Source organism: Gossypium hirsutum, chromosome A06 (assembly GCF_007990345.1).
Source record: "Gossypium hirsutum isolate 1008001.06 chromosome A06, Gossypium_hirsutum_v2.1, whole genome shotgun sequence".
NCBI classification, from domain to species: domain Eukaryota; kingdom Viridiplantae; phylum Streptophyta; class Magnoliopsida; order Malvales; family Malvaceae; genus Gossypium; species Gossypium hirsutum.
This window is the reverse complement of record NC_053429.1, coordinates 34247895-34270884: the sequence shown is the minus strand read 5'-3', so window position 1 is coordinate 34270884 and position 22990 is coordinate 34247895. Positions and strand designations below refer to the sequence as shown.

The following is a 22990-nucleotide window of genomic DNA, read 5'->3' as shown; positions in this document are numbered from 1 at the left end:
TGAATACAAGTCCCAAAAATAAAATAAAAACTAATAGTTTAAAAGTTATTAATTAGAATTAGAACCTGGCCGATTATCTTCAATAATTTGGTCCTTTCCTCAACCGTGTTTGGTGTGGTGACCCTTACACCCGCAAAACTATTTAGGATGATACGTCTTGGAGTGTGAATTTTAACTCCACCATTAGATAGTTGTTTTAGTTGGAACATCCCATTGAATTCCTTATCATGGGCTAGCTCTTCTTTTTTCTCTTCATTGTCGTTGTCTTCCTCTTCCTCTTATTCCTTGTCAGCTTGCCCGAAAAGTTGCATAGGTGGGTATTAATTTTGTGACGGCTCAAGCACTGGAATACCGAAACTTGGGCATAGTCAATTCCCAAAGGTGTTATCGATCTCATCCACCAGATGACCCACTCCATGTCAATCATCTCACTTCGCCCTTTTCCTTGCTCTTCCACTTTAGAGATGGTGGAACGTCTAGCTTTTGCTTTCATCGTGCATTCCAACCATGGATATGCTTATGATTGAGCTTAACATAGTGGGTATAGATGGAGTTCCCAAAAATGCTCTTCATCAGCTTAACAGAATGCTCCATTGTGGACATCAGGACCTTGGCTTTCTTGTACAACACAATCACTAGGTGCGCAAAGAATATCTTGACCTTCTTGCCGCTAATGCAGGTAAATATTGCTTTGTGGATCCACTTGCCAATGCACACCTGTCGACACAACAAAATACAATAAAGCAAAATAGCTCGAAAAGAATTAACATTAGACACGTTTAGGGTCGGAGAGATTCAAGTGCAAATAAATTGCATCCATATTTTGGCAACCGAAAACATGATTGCTTGATTGAATGATAATGGGATATTGGTGCTCAGTTGGTGTTTCCAAATGCCTTTCCCCTAGGTTAAATAATTAACAATCTCATCTATATCTATGCCTCTGAAATCATCAATATCTAATGCATCTAAAGCATCAGAGACATAGTATGGAGCATTATAAAAATTGCAAATTTTTTGGATAGTACACAAGACCTTTTTGCCTTAAACAGTTACATGAGTGTACACGTCATGATGTGATTTATTATTTTCTCGCTCTTTTAGCGAGGCAAAAAACTTGTAAACCACTGATTGGATCATCGACTCTTTCGGTGTGAGGCAACAATCAGTCCATTTGTTTTGTACGAATTAAATCCCAAATCTCATCATTCAAATTGAACGATGGGTCGATCCTGTGTTCTTGAATAAATGTTTTCCCTTGGAGTTCCAAGAAGTATTTCTTGACTTCTTGGCTCTAGAATTAGGTAGAATCAAATTCTCCCAATTCGACCGATTGCGAGATACGACAAATTTTTCTCGGGGCCATTTTAAATGCAATATATAAAAAATAATCGAAACACAACCAATATGATGAAAAAACAATAAAATAAAATAATTAAACATGTTTTATCACGGTGTTGTGTGAAGAGGTGGCTACCAATGTAGGAGAGTAGTGGAGACGATAGCTCATGAAATACTATGAAAAATGAAAGTAAAGATGGAAGGGAAGTGGTCAACTACTATTACGAGGGTTAGGTAGGGTTTAGAATGTATTTAGAGAGTAAAATTAGGATTAAAAATGGATTAGCATATATATAGGGTTGTACGGGTCGCGTAGAAAAGTGGGTCAAAAATTGTAGACCCGACGTCGGTTCTGTAACACTAGTGTTGGTGTCGTTACACTGTATTTTGAATGCTCCAGGTTTTGGGCTCGAAGTTCCTATCACGACATCATTTGTCAATCTCACGAAATGAGCTCAAATTTTCAAATTAATTTTGGTTTAAAATTCTGTGTCGTGAAAATAAGGTTTAGGGTCGCGATGTTGGATGGAATTTGAAAAGATTTTAGGTTCGAAATGTAGTGTCGTGACACAAGGATGTGGTGTCGAACAATGCACTAGTTTTCAAAATAGTGGGAGTTTCAAAGTTCATTCTCGCCACATTGAGGTTCAGTGTTACGACACCACCTTTACTTTTTCTATTTTTGCGTTTTGAGGTGTGCTGGTCCCTAATAGGCTTCCTCTAGCTACCGACGACCTTAATCTTAATCTGATTAATACTTTCTAACCTAATTAAAGTCCAAAATAAAAATCCAGCAATTCAAATATACCAAAATTTACAACAAATTTTTTTCAAAGTTTCATGACTAAATTAAGTGCGCTATCGGACTCATCCGATAGCCTTCGCATTCCATGCATCGCCATTTTTCTCCTTTGGCGATTATCTTGGTCTGTCTAATAATCAACTTTCTTTTCGAGATCTTTCCACTTGTCACATTCTTATGACCCTTTGGTACCTACACATATCGAACTAGAATTGTAGCTTTGACCAAGGTTGTTAGGGGTACTAAAAGAAATTATATAACAATCATCCCTTATTTTATTTTTGTGTTCCGTATTTTGAGAATCATGGCAACATTTGAAGACTTCTATTTTACCATCGATCTTCATTATTAACTCGTTCTTTTCAAGATCAATGGTCGATTTAGACGTAGCCAAAAAAGGCTGACCCAATAGAATAGGAATGTCTTGGTCCTCATTGAAGTCGAGGACAACAAAATCGATGGGGATTATAAAATCCCTATCCTTAACCAATAAGTCTTCGAGTATACCTTTGGGCTGTACGAGAGACCTATCGGCTCATTGCAGTATAATTGTCATAATTTTCAGCTCCCTTAATTTGAGTTTTAAATATGTGGATAAGGGCATCAAATTTTTGTTGGCCCTTAAGTCACAAAGGGCCATCATAAAATGTTTATTTCCTATCTCCATGGGAATTGTAAAACTTCTCGGATCTTTTAGCTTTGAGGCTTTTTTTTTGAACAATTATGGCACTATAAGAGGCATCAATATTTATTTACTGACCTTTCTTTAACTTTTTATGCCTCATAATTTCCTTCAAGTCCTTAGCGTACTTAGGAATCTTATCATTACGCTCTAGTAGTGGCAAATTTACATTAAGGGATTTAAAGAGGTTTAGAAAACTTATGAATTCCTCTTCATCCCTTCATTGCTTGTACTCCAACCTCGATGGAAATTGTATGTTCTTTGGCACTAATTCCAAGTGTGGAGTAATTTCTAGCTTAGCTACAGGTATAGATTTTTCCTCCATGTGGAATTTTGTTTCAAGTTCATCAACTTTTTGGTATTCCTTTTCGATCTTGTCATCCTCATTAATGAGCTTTTCCGAGTTTACTAAAGTTATACCTAAACGAAGTGCGATTGTATTTACATACTCTTTTTCGTCCCTCTAGGGAAAGTTTTTGGTATTACTCAGAATACCCGTGCACATTTGCCTCTACATCTCATTTAACGCGCGCTCATGATATTGCGCATCTCTTATCGGTTTGAATTTTTATGTATTCGGTCTTTATGTGTTGAACGTCGAACCTCATTAGTTGCATCTCATTTTCAATCTGATCCAAGCATTGATGACAACCAATATGGTCATTACCCATGGATCTCTTATAAGATCTTTGCATGTAATGAGGATTGATATGAAGGGTTTTGTCAGTTTAGAGTTGGGTTTTTGCTACCTTGATTACCTCCCAACTTTAGATTCAGATGGTCCTTCGAACTAAGGTTGTATGTGTTCGAATATGGATTTCCACCCCTGTTGTTCAAAAAATTCACTTCTTCTGATTGGGTTTCCAAGTACAACATGTAGCTTTGTGCAACATCATTCATCGATGGCTTAATAGTGGTCTCTAGACAATGTAATTTCTCCAAAATATGTTAATATTTGTCATCTTCCTTAACCACCTTAGCCATTGATAGCTTTTGACTATATGAAAAGCGATCGTTAGGCCACATGTACAAGTTCATTGCCATCTCCTCAATCAACTGACAGGCTCGCTTGTAGGTATTGTTGATAAAGGCTCCGGCTGATGTGCCATCTAGGCTTGCTCTTAAGCTCCCATCCAATCCATTATAAAAGATTTGCAATTGCATCAAATCTTCAATACCGTGATATGGAATTTCCTAAGTAGTGACTTGAAGCGTTCTCACGCTTCGTATAACGTCTTACCTTCTAATTGCTTAGAATTAGCAATGTAACGCCTTAATTGAATGGTTCAACTAATAGGGAAAAGTTTGTGTAAGAATTTCCTCGCTAAATTGTCCCATGTCCTGATAGAACCCGACTTTTGGGAATCAAGCCATTCATAGACATTTTCGCAAAGTGAGAACAGAAACAATTAAAAACAAATTGTGTCATCGGTCACTCTGTTATATTTGAACGTGTTGTGTAATTATATGAATCTCTTTAAGTGCTGGTTCGGGTTTTCCATCATGGTACCCCGAAATTGCAAATTGTTTTGTATCATTTGAATAGTGGCCGTCTTAATTTCAAAATTTTTTGTTTTAATTATTGGTCTCTCGATACTACCTCGAACAATGTCTAAAGTAGATAGTGTAACACCCTAATTTTGGGCCTAGTCGGAACCAGTAATCTGAGGTCAGAGAAATTATTATTATTATTATTATTTTATGTGTTACAGCATGATTATATAAGTGTATGAAAATTTTGGTGAATTAATTTTAGCGATTTCGTGCTTAATTACAAAAAGGGACAAAATCGCATAAAGTGTGAAAGATTTGTTCTACAAGCTAATGTTGTTAAATAGCTATGGAACACTAAATTAGAGGTCTTTAGTGAGCAAATAGACCAATAAAAATTAGTGGCTAAACATAGAGAAAAAGAAATTGAAAAGTCAAAGTTTGACGGGCATTAGGTGACTTATTTGGTAATAAAATAAAACAAAAAGGAAAAAGGTTGTCATCTTTTCATCTTTCTTCTTCATCCACCAAAAATGGCAGCAAACATGGGGGTTTTGAGACCCCAAACTTTCAGCCACTTAATTCTCTTGCAAGTATGATAATTTTTGTATCTTTGTGAGCCTTGTAGCTTAAGCTAACTAATGGAGGGACTAGTTAACAAAATGGATGAGAATCTAGGGTTTTGCCATGTGAATACTCATGTTGTTTGCTGAATTTTTATGAAAGAAAATGAATCTTGGTTGTTTAATTAACAAATTTTGTGAAAGGATTTTTCATGAAACCACCTAAAATGGACCTTTTTGTAAAGGTTACAAAATAGGTGATAAATGTGTGGAATAATTGAAATTGAGAGTTTCTATAAGCTTAAATCAATTTCAGCTAGGCTTGGTTAATGAGGAAATTCGATGAAAATTGTTATACGGGACTAGGAGCAAAATCGTAATTTTGTAAAAGCCTACGGGAAAAACTGTATATTTGCCAAAGTATGTTTTATAGACAGCTAGTTATAATTATAACAATTTGGCTAAGCTTGGGTTGTGTTTAATTTCATGAATTTTCACTTTTATGTGATAGGGACTAAATTGTAAAAATGTGAAACATAAAGGGAAAAAGTGTAAGGTTGTCCTAATCTAAATTTTTGGACTAAATTGTATAAATTGATGACTAAATAAGTAAAAGTTGTTATTATATAGATTGGGAAAGACGAGATCTAGACAGAGAACGAGGGAAAACAAAGTATTGGGTTAGTCGACTTAATTCGTTGTTTCAGCGAACGAGGTAAGTTCATATGATTAGTTGACAGCGATCAATTATTAAATTAGAAATGATATAATGTATTATTATTACGTACAATTGTTATCGAATCATGATAATATGAGATTGAATTGAAAGATCAATCTAAGAAAAATGCAGGGTCGAGTACAATCAGACTAAGACTCGTAATGAATTGACGAAAAACACCATGGTTGGACCATGGCGATATGAGAGCCAGTGTAAGACCATGTCGAAGGACATAGCATCGTCATCTATATGTGTCAATTTAAGACCATGTTTGGGACATGGCATCGGCACCGGTATACGAGAGCTAATGTAAGACCATGTCTAGGACATGGCATCGACCTTGATATTTGTCAGTGTAAGACCATGTTTGGGACATGGCATCGGCACCGGTACATGCGAGCTAGTGTAAGACCATGTCTGGAACATGACATTGGCATCATTATGTGAGCCAGTGTAACACCATGTCTGGGACATGGCATCGGCATGAGGCATTGTGTAAGACCATAGCTGGGCTATTGGCATCGATATGAGATTTCCATGTAAGACCATGTCTGGGACATGGCTTTGGTACGATACATTATGTACGAGTTTTCCCGAGTATCTTTAGTATCCCAAGAGGTTCAACGGGTAAATCCAAAGATTATGTCAAAGAAATGACAAGGTATGATCATGTTGAAAGGGTAAAAGTATGTACGGAAAATTCATGAGTAATGAATTTGATGTATATGGGACATTTGGTAATAATGTAAATGAGTAATTCCTACCTATGAAAATGATCTTGTGATAACATTGTGATTATGAGTCTATACTTATGATGTATAAATAGGTGGTAAATTTGATTGATGATCATATGTGAGGCTTTTGGGCCAAATTAAATTGAGACATGATAAGTTTAAGTTTTGTTGTTGATGTATAGGTTAAATTGGCCAATGAATGGCATGTAAATATTTAATAATGACTAGCTATTGGAATGGTTAGTTAAGGATATGCTTTGGTGTTATGTATGATTAAATGGATGTTAATACAAAGAAATCATGAAAGAGTAAAGTTAGCAGTAAAATAGCTCTGGACAAGAGCAATTGTATAACTTTTAAAAATCACCAAAAATTTTTGAAATTGAATTAGAGGTTGAATAAGATATGAAATTAAATCTTATTGAGTCCATTTTCACATAGAAGAAACAGTGTACGCAAAAGAATTTCGTATTATGAGATGTTTGAATTTTTGTGGGACAAGGTCAGGATGAATTTGAAATCCCTTATTCTAACTTTGGAAAATCATTAAAAATAGTATAAAAATAATTAAAAGTTATAATTTATATTTTTTTTAATTTTTAATGAATATATTTTCAAAAGAATCAAATGAGAACCTCATCTGAGTCCCGTACGAGGAGATAATTAATTTTTAGTGAAGAAGGGTCGAAACTGTCGAACAGCAGAGTAGGGATAACTTTAAAGAATAAACTATACTTATTGGCTAAAAAAAGAATTCTGTAAATTTTATAATGAGTCTAGTTTCAGGGAAAATTAGCATAACTTAATTTGGAGTTCCGTAGCTCAAGATATAAATAATTTAGTGGCTATGACTCGGGTAGACAACTTGGCTAGAGTATGGATAAATAGTGGAATTATGTGCAATTATGATTGTGTTACCTTGAGAACATGTTGTGAGAATATGGAAAAAAAACATGTAAATAAATCTCTTATTATTTTCATATGGTCTGACTAAGCTATATAGCTTACCCCTTCCTTTTTCCTCATTTTATAGGGTCACTAAGCTAGCTCAGGTTGGAGATCGTCGGAGATTCTATCACACTATCCAGCTATTGAAGGGTATAAATGATTTCAAGCACTTTAAGTCTATGGCATGTATAGGGAATTAGTCAACTGGGTATGTGTCATTTGATTTGGTCAAATGTATTGGCTCATAATGGGAATATGATTCATTTTGTATATGGCCATGTGATGTGGCTTATATTGGTTATTGGGTTGTAAACCTATTCATATATGCATGCATGTGCTAAAGGTTTCATATGATATGGTCATGTGTGTTTAGTATGGATGAATTGTGAATGTGCCCTAGATTACTTGATGATTTTAAAGTGACTAAATTGGCTTATGGATAGACCCTAGCATAAGTATGAAGTGTAAGAATGTGCTAACGATAATCATGGCATGAAGTTGATAAGTTTAAACTAGGAAAAGTACGGTGCCTTTTGCATGAATAAATTGATATGAAATTGCCACGAAAAGTGCCATTGAAGTTATGTTTAAGTAAGTGCTAACGAGGGTGCCAAATGGCTTGGTAAATAGCCATTTTCTGGGCCACACGGGCAGAGACACAGCCGTATGTCTCATTTGTGTGGAGGACACGGTCTAGCATACGGGCGTGTGACCCTATTTCGTTGTTGATGTCAAACAGAGAGTTACATGGGCTGAGGACACGAGTATGTCCCAGGCCACACAGGCGTCTATGACCATGCAGCCTAACCCACACTAACGTGTGACAGTCCAAACATGGAAAACTTCCTAAGTGTTGTAAAAGGTTCATAAGTTCTCGATTTAGTCCCAAACCACCCCTGATATATGTTTTGGGCGTTGTGGGCCCATATAAGGGACATTATGAATAAGAATGAATGTTTTTATTTTGAAAGAAATTTTATGACCCAGTTTTACATGTATGTGTACGTTTTAGTCTGGTAATGCCTCGTACCTTGTCCCAGGCTCGGACTCGGGCAAGGGGTGTTACTGATAGCACGTATTCATGAAATGTCCTCTCTTGTCAAGCCATCAGTGGCTCTCTTCGAAACTGTGCTAGTGGTTTAATGTGTTCTTTAGATAGTGGGTTTCCTCATGACAAGTTAGCCACTACAAGTGGATTTTTTTGCATTTTCTAATGGGCTCACCTCAAGATTCTCTCTGGTTTAGGATTTGGCTTGATTAGAATGGTTCCACTTCAAGTCATACATTGAAATCGAAGAAAATTTAAAATAAAAATAATAACTGAAATAAAAATAAAAAATTACTGAAAATAAAATTCGTATCTATAATTCTAAATATTCCTATTTATCCTATTAAAATGTAGAAAATTAAAATTTATGTCTAATGTTGAAGCCTCCCCAGCAATGGCACTAACAACTTGACCACCACTAGACATACGAACGTTTGGATTGGAAATACCAAAAGAAATAAATATCTAATTAAACAGCGGTGTCCGTAATTAAACAGCGGTGATTTTGATGACTTTTCTTGATGATTTTTACACTTTTGGGACCCTTGTAACATAAGCTAGCTAATGGGGGGACTATTTTACAAAATGGTTGAAAGTATAGGGTTTTTCCATGAGAGAATTTATGTTGTTTGCTGAATTGTTATGGAAGAAAATGAGTCTTGGTTGTGTAATAAACAACTTTTGTGAAAGAAGTATGCATGAAAACACCTAAAAGGGGCTATTTTGTAAAGTTGTAAAATAAGTTGTAAATGTGTGAAATAATTGAAATTATGAGTTGCTATAGTTATACAAAGAATTCGGCTAGGCTTGGTAAAGAAGGAAATTTGATAAAAATCAATTTAAGAGCATAAGGGAAAAATCATAATTTTTGTAAAGTCTAAGGGCAAAACAATCATTTTGCCAAATTGTGCATTATAGAATTTTTTTTTAATTAATTTAATGATTAAATGAGTGAATTTCATCATGTTAGATTAAGAAAATCGAGATTTGGGCTTAAATCGGAAAGTACAAGGTTATGGACTAAAATGAAGTAATTAGCCAAAATTGCATTCGAGGTAAGTCCGTGTGACTAAATAAGCATGTTATCCATATTATTGTTAATATATTTGAAATATATTTTGCTATAATTGTATTAAATTATATGTTGATGGAGTTATGTATGAGAAAGTGATGCCAAAAGTTAACAACACTCATGTGATGACAAAATACATTATAAATTTGATGGAGTATGATATTCCATTGAAACGAGTAAGTTGTACATAAATAATGCAAATATAATGTTACCATGTATTGTACGATTAGTATGGTCTGAATTGTTGACTTGCTTTGTGAATGTAAATTATGGGAATTTACGTAGCAATAACTCCCGGTTGAACCTTAGGAATAGATTGTGATATTCATGCCATGACATTGGATGATATGTGTGCTAGTGCAAGACATGTCTGGGACATGCATCGGCCACATTATGAGAGCCAGTGTAAGACATGTCTGAGACATGCATCGGCATTGAGACGAGAGTTAGTGTAAGACCTATCTAGGACATGGCATTGGCTTGTTGTGTGTTAGTGTATGACCTGTCTGGGATATGGCATCGACACTGATAGATGAGAGCCAGTGTAAGACCTATCTGGGACACGGCAATGGCCTCGATATATGAAAGTCAGTGTAAGACCTGTCTGGGACATGGCATCGAATTTGATGTGCTAGTCAGTGTAAGACCATGTCTGGGACTTGGCGTCGGCTTCTTATCCCATGTTTGGGGCTATCGAATATCCTATAGTATTCCAAATGGTTCAACGGGAGATTCATGGTATATATCAAAATGAGAGAACTTATGACCATGTTGTGAGTGGTACAGGTATTTACATGAAATTGATGAGATGTGAATTCAATTCATATTGTATAATTAATAAGGAATGAATATGAGTAAGTATATGAGCATGTTGAGTAACTCAGGTATGTATGCCAAACTCATGAGAAATGATTTCTGTTTTTGATGTACATTTGGTGAGGATGTAAATAGGTAAGTCATGCCTATGAGAATGATTTTGTCATGACCTTGTGATTATAGGTCTATATTTATGATGTATAAACATGTATTTTTACCAATGTGGTGAAAATGAATTAATAAGGGTGATAAACTTAGTATCATTAATTTACACTAAAACAGTTTTGGATAGCAGCAGCAGTTTCACTTTGAAAATCCACCAAAAATTGTGGAAATTGAGTTAAAGGCTGAATAAAATATGAAATTAAATTTAATGAGTCTAGTTTCACATAGAAGAAACGGTGTAAGCAAAGGAGTTTCATACTATGAAATATTTAAATTGATGTGAGACAGAGTTAGAATGATTTTGAAATCTCCTGTTCTGATTTGAGAAAATCATTTGAAATTGTACAAAAATAGTTATGGGTTATATTTTATATTCTTAAAATTATTAATAAGTCTATTTTTAATATAAATGAACAGGAACATCATCTGAGTCCCGTATTTTGAGATAATTAATTTTTAGTGAAGAAGGGTCGGAATTATCAAATAGCGAAAAAGGTGTAAATTTAAGGAATAAAATGTACTTATTGGCTAGACCAAAAATTTTGAAAATTTTATTGTAAGAAGATATGTGAGTCTAGTTTCAGGAAAATTAGTGAATATTAATTTGGAGTTCCGTAGCTCCAGATATAAATAATTTAGTGACCATGACTCGAGAAAACAACTTGACTGGAACATAAGTAAAAATGCAAATAAGATTGTATTACATTGAGAAGCAAGTTGATAAATTGCTTATTATTTTCATACGGTCTTACTAAGCTATAAAGCTTACCCTCTCCTTTCTATTTCTTTAGTGTTGTCAGGTTAGCTCAGGGTTGGAGATCGTCAGAGGCAGCATCACACTATCAAGCCATCACCTTTGGAGTATTGACATATGTGTATTAAGCACCTTCAAGTGAGTGGCATGTATAGGGACTTAGTTTTTATGATAAATGTTATTATGATTAGCCAAATGTATTAGCTTATATTGATTAATTGCATATATCCATGAGATGTGGCTTATAATGATTGTGGCTTATAAGCCTAGTTATTCATGATAAGTTCTAATGTTTGCGATGCGATGATGTTTTTATGCTTGTGGGACATGCATGATTGGTGTTAAGACATGTGTGTATGATAAATGCTTCATGACCAATCAAAATGGTTATAGCCATGAAGTAATTGTATGGTATAGAAATAAGACGATGATGATTGAATATGAATACTTAATGTTTAAATAAGGTCACTTGACAAGGTCAATGAATATGGATTAATGTGTCTAGACTTGATATTATATGAGTATGTAAAACTTTTGAACGATAGCATGTTAAAGTTAAGAATACACCTTATTGAAGTCTGCTAAATCATTAAAATGATGCCATGATGTATAACTTTGATGTATGTAAAGATGTGAGGGATTAATGGTAACAAAAGGCTTGGAAAATAGCCTAAGTGTTAGCCACACGAGCAGAGACACGACCGTGTGTCTCAGTCGTGTGGATGACACGGCCTAGCACACGGGTGTGTGGTTTGGCCGTGTGGTTAAATTTTGTTTGCTGACGTCATAGTCAGAGAGTTACATGGCCTGAGGACATGGGCGTGTCCTTGTACCCACACGGGCGTGTGACCCTGTTTCATTGAAAGAAATTTTCTAAGTTTTCTCAAAACTTTCTAAGGTTCTCGGTTTAGTCCCTAACTACTTTCAATGCATGTTTAGGGCATCGTAGGCCCGTGTATGGGACATTATGCATGTGTATGAAAAGTTTTGAATTAAAAAAAAATTTATGGCCCTATTTTTGCATGTATATGAATGTTTAAGTTCGGTAATGCCATGTACCTTGTCCCGGCGTCGGACACAGGTAAGGGGTGTTACATACAATCTCTTAGATACGGTCCTTAGAATACTTCCCGAAGTTTTTCATTGTAAACTTATACTTGTAGACACCTCTTTTCTATTGTCTATCTTTTTGTTGCAGTTTTTCCTATCCGGACGTTCGTATGTCTGACAGTTTTCAAATATTCTAAACTCCCTACAAAAAGAAGTTCCAAGTCACATTTCTTGATGATATTGCGCTAAGAGTTATTCCCCACTACTAATAGGTTTTTTCTTTAAGTAGAGACTCAACACATTACTACTTTTCTTTTCTAGTAAACTCCAATTGTGGCACCCCTTACCCAGTTTGGTCGCCAAACCAGAGTAATAGAATGCTATAGACAAATATGGAATATTTGCATGCAATTCATTGATCAAAATTTTCAATTCAATATCAATTATCACATATGATCAAGTATAACATAAGATAAAACTAAATTCGGGTTTAAATCGAGCTTACTAAAGCTTTAAATTCCCCTTGCATCAATCGGGATCAATTTGAAATAAATACAAAAATAAGGGAAAATTTTATAAACAGGGGACACACGGTCGTGTCCCCTGACCATGTGAAAGGTTGAGGCTGTGTGAGGATGGGACACATGGTCATGTAGACAAACCATGTAACTAACTATGGTTTTGTGATTCTAATTGCAAAACTTTGCAAATGTTCACAGGGCAATGTAGCCAGGCCATGTGAGAGACTGTGACTGTGTACACCAATTATCACCCAAAACATACAGACCACACGATTGTGCCAAATGCATGTGTATGGTACATGGTCATGTGTTAGACCGTGTATACCTAAAGGTATCTTTCAAAACAAGCTTTTTAGTCCTAAGTTCACTTAAGCCACAGGTAAGCATTTTACCATCTCTCAATCTATACAAAAGTATCAAAATCATACCAAAACCACCACTTATAACAACCATCCTAAGTGCTTAACCAATATGCCACAATTGGCACCTCAATTCAACAATTCAAAATCAACCAGAATACTACATTTAAACCACTCTAATATGCCTCAAATGGCACATTAATTAAGACAATTAACATGGCATACATCATTACCCATTTAAAACATCTTAAAATGACTCAATATCAATCACCGAAACATGCTCCAAAACTTAATAAATTATTTCAAGCTTAACACAAACATGCCATTCATTTCTTGCACCACCATTTACCTACCAAATTAATCTCATAGCACAACACCTAATCACCATTTAAGCTATTAAGCATACATGCCATACTACTCAACAAGATTTCATTAACATAACCATTGCTATCACACATATATACATATATTTATATATATTGAGATACAAAACATGTAACCATAATATGCAAGCCTTCAATACCATTGTCAATCATGTAAAACACTTACACATATCAACCTATGTACATAACATATAGCCAATCAAAACACAAACCACATTCAAGAACTAAAGCATCAACATTCAAGATTGACCAAAACTGAATCTCCTATATACATGCCACAAAATCGAGTTTTTAAATGATAAAAAGACTACTAAATCAATATTGGGATAGTGTAAGCTTCTCGACGATCCGCCTAACATGCTCCGCAAGTTGGCACTAAAGGGAAAAAGGAAACAAGGGGGTAAGCATTACAAATGCTTAGTAAGTTCACTAATATTAAACAACATCTTACCTTATTTTATGATTTAATGCAACAAGTTATTCGAATGGACAATTTTTCCTAAACATGGTAATCACAAATCAATAATGTGAGTTTATCATAAAACCATTTTATATAATACTTCAATCATATAACAGTCCAATTTGCTTATAATCAAAATTTCAATGTCAATTGTATAATCCATCAACATTTAATTCATAGGCAATATAGTCTATATCCATTATCACCTATAAGTATGAACATTTACTCAATTATGCTTTATATAAATAATGCATTGAACATTATTTCAATTTTGCCACTTTTCGTCAAATCACATTACAAACCAAGCTCCAAATCAAACTATTTGATTCGTCATAAATTCATAATGGCCCTCCTGCTCATAAATCCAATTTGCATGATCTTTTACATGCTAATGATATTTATAAATCGTAAATTGTATTTATATTATCCAATCACTTCATAAATCCAATCATATATATATATTACTTGACTCGGATTTAGACGGATACACTGATCCAACCAACACACCAACTTGGTACCCAATGTCTATCGGATAAATCGAAAAATAATAAGTTGCACCCAACGTTGGTCGGTATAACCGAAAAATAGATGTAACCTGCACTGGTTGATATAACCGATAAATGGGGTGCCCAACACTCCCTGACACGTAGTCGTATAACACAGAACTCTTCTTTTCCTATGACATGAAAATTATACTCGACCTTGACCGAATAGCTAATAGGGTAATTATTTCACATTTAAATTATAAGCCAATTTCTCAATTCAATTATACTATTCAATAGCCATTCATCAATACATATCAATATACCAACATAAATTTTCTCAATACAAAATCAATTTTGCATTTACATCAATATACAATAATCTCAAATCAATTCAATTTAGCCCTTATCGTAAACAATCAAGGAATTACAATCAATTATGAACTCATTTTTATTTCAAATTTCTATTCATCATTTTAAATTTTATCCATCAACTTATCACTTTTCTATGTTTTAGTCCATAACTCACCCGTTATACCAAATTGTGAACAATTCAAACTATATCAAACAAATAAAAATTCATAAATAAAATATAAAAAATTAAATACAATTGTGCTATGTGAACTTACCTGGTCAAAACAACAACAGAACAACTCTCTAAGGATTAATTAACAATTTTTGTCATTTCCCCGATTTTCTTTAAAACGGTCCAATTTCTTATCTATTCAACAATTCAATTCAATTTATCAATTCCAGACATCTTATATTTCATCTAATTGTAATCATATACCAGCTCAATTTCATTTTTCTAATGCTCCCTAAAATTTTTCATTTTATTCAATTTAGTCCCTAAAATCGAAATAGTTATAACTTTCAAATTCGAGCCTCAATTTTGAAACCAATCTCAATTTCATCCTTTTACAACCAACTATTATTCTTAATTATGGAAATTTCATACCAATTTTGAAATGTTTACACTTTAATCCTTATGTTCAACATTAATAGTTTTTACTTTAATAATTTGACATTTTTCATATCCAAGCTTAAAATCTAACCAAATAACACCAAAAGCTTTAAGATTAAACAATGGAAATATTTATAAACTTTAACAGTTTCAAAAATTAACACACGGGTCAACTAGATTAAGCTCCTGAGATTTCAAAAACATAAAAATTACTATAAAAAGGCTACTTTGAACTAATCGATTGAAGGCTTGAAATTCAAGAACCCTAGGCTGAAGTTTCCAGCTTTTGGCAATGATGGTTTCAGTTGTATGAGGAAAAAGGAAGAAATTTTTTCTCTCACCTTCCACCATGCCTTAATTATAAGCTTCTAATCTTTGTTGATGTTGATATGTTTCCAAAGATGACTCACTTGGCCGCTTGTCACAAAACGGATGATGCTACATATGTGGTTAACTTGTTATTCAAATAGGTGGTGCACCTGCATAGTATACCTCATACCATTATTTCTAATCAAGACATAAAGTTCCTAAGTCACTTTGGAAAGTTTTATGGGGTAAGCTTGGAACTAAGTTACTTTACTCGACTATTTGTCACCCCAAACTGATGGCCAAACTGAGGTGGCCAATCAAGTCTCAAGTGCTTTACATAGAGTCGTTGTAGGTAAGAATCTTAAAAATTAGGAAGAGTATTTAACATCTATAGAATTTGCTTGTAATAGATCTATTGATTCAACTATCAGTTATTGTCCTTTTGAAATTGTTTATGATTTTAACCCACTTACAATACTTGATCTTATGCGTTATCCCATCAATGAGTTTTCTAGCTTAGATGGAGAAAAGAAAGTGGAGTTAGTGGAATCTATCAATGAGAAGACAAGACAAAGAATTGATAAGATAAATTTGTTCAATGCCGACCAAGTTAAAACTCATTTCTAAATTTAATTCTATATTATATGATTTATGAACTAACTTAATTTGGCATGATTAATAGTAATTAGTATTTGTATATGTTTGGACATGTAATATTATTAGGTTAAATTATAATAATAGAATTTAAAACTAATCAACTTAAGCGTAAATTTGGTGTATAATATAATCAATTCCAAGTTTAACTTTAACAATGAGATTTTATTTATATTTGGAATTCTGACTGAGATATTCATAATTATTGGATTTAATTAGAATGGGGAGGTAATATTGATGTTCTTTAAGGTAATAAATATCGAATATTAAGTCAAGTTTTTCTACTGTGAAAAAGTATTGCCGTCGTTTATTCACTTCGTTAAAAAAATATTTTTTATTATAAAAGAGTCACAAATCATTGATGGGGATAATTATTTCTGACCCATAGATAAGGACATTCTATTTTTGTTTTAAAAAAAATAAAAAATGTTTTATTCAAAAAGATCATGAATGGTTGACTTGTATACTTCCTCGCAAATGAGTAATGATTTTCTTAAATATTGGATTGTTTTGAATTAAACCTCTTAGTTAATAAATTTTAATATCCAATAATGACGTTATGATACGATAATAATGTAAAATCAAAAATTAAAATCCTAAATAAGATTATGATAGGAACAAGAATTATAGCGGTATTAATCTTTCATTGCACATAAACAAACTCTCCAGTCCTAATTTGGTAAATATGAACCTCAATTTGTTATTGTTAGGATTTTCATAGTTCGTATTTATGTGAATCGTACTCTGAATTGACTTAATAAATAATTAATTTCACCTAGCTTAAAAATATTAGTTACAACTCCTAGATATGGTTTTCCTTTTTATTCAAATGTTGAAATTATTGGATACATTATGACATATATACTAAAAATTAAAATAATGACATAAAATATTATTAGAGGTAATAGAACTATTATAAAAGCTGGATGGGGTAGAAAAAAGTAAGGTGGTATTTAATAAACTGATAAGTTAAGTGCTGAAAATTTAAGTATTAAAAATTTAATTTATAAGAGACATTTGCTATAGTAATTAAAATTAAGTACAAAATATAATTAGGTTGCATGATAAATATTAATTTTAAATTATGAACCCTTTATATTTTACAATTTTAAAAAATTTTCATGTCAAAATTAAGTGATAAGTAACTCTTTATCTACTCATATTCTTTATATAGAAATATTATATGGTCTGAAAAAATAAATTACAAGAAATAATAATTTTCATTCTATTTAAACTCTAATTTTATCACGTTGCTGCGCATATAAAGTTCGGGGCTGCTCTCCCATTTTTGGGCTTTTTGAGAAAAATGAACCAAATTATAAAAATTTGGGCTTGTTGACAAAAGAGAGCTAGAGACATACTTAATGAAAATCAAGTTAAATTTTTCAGAAGTGAGATTTGAACTCACGCCCTCTCATGAAGACCAGAACTTGAGTCTGGCGCCTTAGAGCACTCGGCCATCCTGACTGAATGCCCCAATCCTGCTAAAACATTTTTTTCTCAATAGTCGCTTGAGTTGATTGTAAATTTAATTTTTTTGTTAATATTAAAAATCCTAGTACAAATTTATAATTAATTCTTTTCACATTTTATGACTAATATTATATATATTATACTCCCGTATAAATAAAAATCCCAATACAAATTTATAATTAATTCTTTTCATAATTTATTTTCAATATATTATATATTAAAAATAAATTATTGTATTTTATGAAATTGATAGAAGGAAATGAAATGCAGAATATCGTATGATTAAAGTAATTAATTTTTTCTTTTTATGAACTTCAAACTGATACTTTTATTAATTGAAGAAGTAATTATTATGAATAAAGGCCTTAAAAAGACTTTTATTAATTGAAGAAGTAATTATTATGAATAAAAGGTCTTAAAAAGAATAACCTACAACTGTTTTTTTCCTATAAGGCACCAAAACGGTGTATTGGAAATTACCAAAAAGAAAGAAAAGGGAAATAAAATAAACTGTTCATTAAACACAAGAAAAGAAATGAAACGTCAAACTCAAAGAAATTCTGGCTTGGAAACTCTTCTTCTTTGTTTTTGAAACCCCAAATCTATTGTGTATCAGTTACTCAAAGAGACCGATTAACATCCAGAATAAAATCTTTGAAGCCTTATTCTCGGTCAAGGTCATGAATTCATCAGACAAACACAATGTCGCAATGTCTGGACACTTTTTCCATCTATCCTTCATCTCCGTCGCTTCTCCTATCACTATTCACTAGTCCTTCCACCGCGTACGGGACCTCCTCTATCCAGTATTGTGGATTTTCATGCTGACATCCTTCAATCGCCATTTTGTGAGCCACTTTGTTGGCTTCCCTTGGTGTGTATCTAAAACTCAGTCTTTTCAAATAGGGGATTCTCCCCTTGGTTTCTTTAATCAGACTGCTAATGCCAGATTTATCTTCTTCTGTAGGGTTTAATTTGCGTATTATAGTTAGCGCATCTCCTTCAACACAAATATCCAAGAAACCCATTTCCTCTGCCATAGTAATGCCCAGCAAACATGCCCTTTCCTCGGTCATAACCGGATCTGAGATATTCTCCCATGGAAAGGTACATGCCGCCATCACCAATCTTTTTTTATTTCGCGCTATGATTCTTGAACAAGAACTTCTCATATGTTGATTGCATGAAACGTCAAAATTAATTTTTATAGTATCATTCTCCGGTGGTTTCCATTCAGAACTGTTAGCTTCATGTGCGTTCTTTGATATATCCTCCATAAAAGTTACTTCATTTACTTGTTCACGCACTCCTTCATGATATATCTTGTTACGATTATACCAAATAGCCTAATAGACAATAGTTCTAATTTTACATTCTTCAATGTTCATATTGTTAAACTTTATCACTAACCACTTTTTCCAATTGGATTCTCTGTTGCATGTTGGATTTGTCGCTCCCAATCCCCTCAATACCTACTGTGCGAAGGTGCAATCTCTGAATAGGTGACTCATCGTTTCCTCATCTGCTTGACAAACCGAGCAAAGTGTACTTTCAACCAGTTTACAAACTCTAGAGATTATGTAAAGTGGGTATGTAATCGTTAGCTATTCTCCATATATGTATTTGGATTTTGCTTCGCATCTTAAGACCCCATAACTTTATAAAGAAAGTAGCTGGAATTTCATTCTGTAATCTAGATACCTCTACTGTAATTAGCCATTTGTAATCACTTTTAGTTGTATAAACCCTTGTATTGTCACCTCTCCATATTAAAACATCCTCTGGTTCACTACACGCCAATGGGATTAAGAGAATGCTTTCAAGTTGCTCCTCTTCGAGTAATGCTCGAATAGTATCTTGCTTCCAGGTTGTGGTTTCCTTGCCGATTAAATTTGTCACTTTAGTATATCCAATATCGATATTCTGACCTTGTATCCTTTCATTTCCAGGTCCTGACAGCCATGAATTTTTCTATATGTTTACTGCGTTACTGTTCCCAATTCGCCATCTGATCCCCTCCTCAAGAAATTGTCTAGCTCCCCAAATACTTTTCCATGTATACGAAGGGTTCGAACCTAAAACTGCACACATGAACTCCCCTTCTGGAAAATACTTTGCTCACGAGGCTTCCTCACGAGCTCGGATAGCATAGGCTTTGGCAGGTGCTCTGGCCTCAGATCTAACAACAGTGTCCCTAGCAACTCTTTGACCACCACTTACATTTCTCGTATTTTTGGAAGGTCTACCTCTAACTGAGGTGTTGCTCAGTCTCAAATTCTGTACATTCTCTTGTTCAGCAGGTTCAGAACAATCTCTTACAAAATGGTCCAAAGATCTATATCGGAAACAGGCTCGGTCATTCAATCTACAATTTCTTGGATGTCTTTTACCACGGTGTTTACATTCAGGTTTCCCAGATCGGTCATTCCCGACACTTGCAACAGAAGTAGCAGGAGCTCTGGAATTCGAATGCGATTTAGCTCGATCTCAGTTCAAATGTCCTTCATCAGCATTTGAATGACTATGATCATCTCGGAATTTCTTTGACACAGACTGAAATGATCTACTCGAAGATCTCTTTCTAACATCTCTAGCTTCAGAATCAACTTTTCTTTTCTCTTTACTTAATTCTTCAGCTTTACAAGCTTGTTCAACTTGCACTACTATTTCTTTAATCTCCAAAATCCCAACTAACAGACGGGTATCTTCGTTTAGTTCATTTTCAAACCTTTTGCACATTACTGCTTCATTTGATACACATTCCCTAGCATACTGACTCAATCTTACAAATTCACGGTCGTATTCAATAACAGACATACGACCTTGTTTAAGCTCGAGAAACTCTTTACATTTCTGATCGATGAATCTCTGACTAATGTATTTCTTCTGAAATTCAGCTTGAAACAAATCCCAAGTAACCCATTCACTCGGAACCACAGATATTAAAGTTTTCCACCAATAGTACGTCGTATCTCTCAAAAGTGAAACGACACATTTTACACATTCCTCATGACTCAATGACATTTCATCAAACACTCTTAATGTATTCTCTAACTAGAATTCGGCTCTTTCAGTATCATCATTCGTTGTAGCTCGGAACTCTTCAACCCCATACTCTTTAATCTTATCAACTGGTGGTTTACTCAACTGTATCGGATTCACTCGTGGCATATCAGAAGTTTGAGGATGATTAACAGGGGTTGGAGATTGTTGTACAGCCGGATTGGTTCTAATGTATTGGGTGAACCATTCATTCATCATCTGATAAAAGGTTTGTTTAGCCTCATCATCACGTCCACTTGTAGCCGGTCGAGAATCAGCTTGCACCGTCCCTTGCGCGGGAGCAGGCGTATTGCTTTCCACATCGTCAGCTACAGTTCTATCGGGATCCATTTGCTATATAAAAGCACATTTCAATGTCAGAATTCATCACACTATCGCAGTTTCATATATATGGCATGTATAGCTAGACTCACATATGCTATAGTAGTCCTAGAACCGAATAAACCATAGCTCTGATACCAATAAAAATATAACACCCCTAACCCGTAACCGTAATCGGATTAGGGTTATGAGACATTACCAGACAGACAGAACATTTCAGACCAATTTAGAATCACAGACATCACAGAACATTAATACAAAGGCAATCATCTACAATCCATCTCTTATAAAGGTCTACAAGACCTAAAACATATTTTTAAGGACAGTCGGAATTAAACCGAACACATTCATAAATTTCAAAACTCAGAATTTTTTTTCAATTCTGTTGATGTCACACGTCCGTGTGCTATGGCCGTGTGATACTTAGCTAGCTACTGACTTAAGCCCACGGCCATATGACACGCCCATGTGTCTAAACCGTGTGGGCTTAGGAGGTTACTACTTTGCATACACAGTCACAAGGCATGCCCATGTGCCCTGACCGTAATGCAGGCTTGGTGTAAGCCAAATTGCCACCCCTTTTTGGGTTATTCCTACAAGCAACATTAAACAACATTCATACCAAAAAATTTAGCCAATTCCATGCTCAAAACATGCTTCACAATAACTAAATTGTCATCATTCAATAACTTATTCAAATCCATACCAAAACTAAGCACAAACATATCATTTGCTAGCCAACTCTCATGGCATAACATTTATATATACATATCAAAACTTAAATACATAGATATTCCAGCCTATACATGTCATACTTAAAATATTTTTACTTTCAAAAGTACCAAAAAGAGTTCGATAGAGTGGTGACAATCCTCGACTATCCCCGAGCCTTCAGTAGCTACGATAACTGTAAAACAGATAAAAATCACACAGAGTAAGCTACAAAGAGCTTAGTAAGCCAAATACAGTTGGTTTAACTATTAAAGCATATAAAGTACAAATCAATAGCAAAAATTCATGACCATTTAACGGAATAGTTCATGAGCCTAACCATGCTCATTTGCTTGTATACATGTCATGTTTCATTTCCATGATTTCATACATACTTCGCATTCATTATTTCACAGAAACAGAGTCTTTCATATTCAAAAATTTTGGTATAAACAAACGTACCTCTATAGATTATACATTTCATATATTCATTCCCATATCTCGTACTCTATCATCTGACGATTCAGAAATGATACAAATACTCATAAACGGGTACAATGCCGATGTCCCAGACGTGGTTTTACATGTAATTAAGTATCGATGCCTCTGTCCCAGACAGGGTCTTACACAAAATCAGATACGATGCCTATGTCCCAGACATGGTCTTACACGTAAATCTCAAATCGAGGCTTGTGTCCTAGACACGATCTTACACGATATCTCAGATCAATGTCAACGTTCTTTTAGAAACATACAGAGCTTTTCAGATACTAGCATAATATTGGAGTTTACTCGAAATTTATTCATCAGGCCCTCAAGGTCATCCAATACAGATTACAGTTTGTATGCGCAGAATTTAGTCAATTTAACACGTAATTGTAATTTGACTTACCTCATATGAATTTCGGACGGAAACGAGTCGACTATTCAACTATTTTGGACTTCCCTCGATCTAAGTCTGATTTTCTTTGTTCTTGATCTAAAACAATTAAAATTCAACCATTCAATCATTCATTTCATTCAAAATAATCCATGAACACATATTTAGGGCACTTTGCATTTTAGCCCTTACATTTTCACACTTTGACAATTTAGTCTATTTTTCA

General features: G+C 34.1%; 1 long non-coding RNA gene and 1 other non-coding gene across 4 annotated transcripts; one reads left to right on the top strand and one right to left on the bottom strand.

Annotated features, from left to right (window-relative positions):
* Positions 1 to 17699: 17699 nt before the first annotated feature.
* Positions 17700 to 17783, bottom strand: TRNAL-CAA (transfer RNA leucine (anticodon CAA)). Its single transcript has one exon. It is a non-coding gene; the product is annotated as a tRNA-Leu (tRNA).
* A 489-nt stretch (positions 17784 to 18272) lies between these two features.
* On the top strand, positions 18273 to 20503 carry LOC107910617 (uncharacterized). Of its 3 annotated transcripts, none has more exons than XR_001687693.2 (3): positions 18273 to 18663; positions 18757 to 19656; positions 19739 to 20503. It is a non-coding gene; the product is annotated as an uncharacterized lncRNA (long non-coding RNA). The 3 variants fall into 3 exon arrangements; XR_001687694.2 differs by having other exon boundaries at positions 18275 to 18663; positions 18757 to 19659; XR_001687696.2 differs by having other exon boundaries at positions 18277 to 18663; positions 18757 to 19378.
* Positions 20504 to 22990: the final 2487 nt, after the last annotated feature.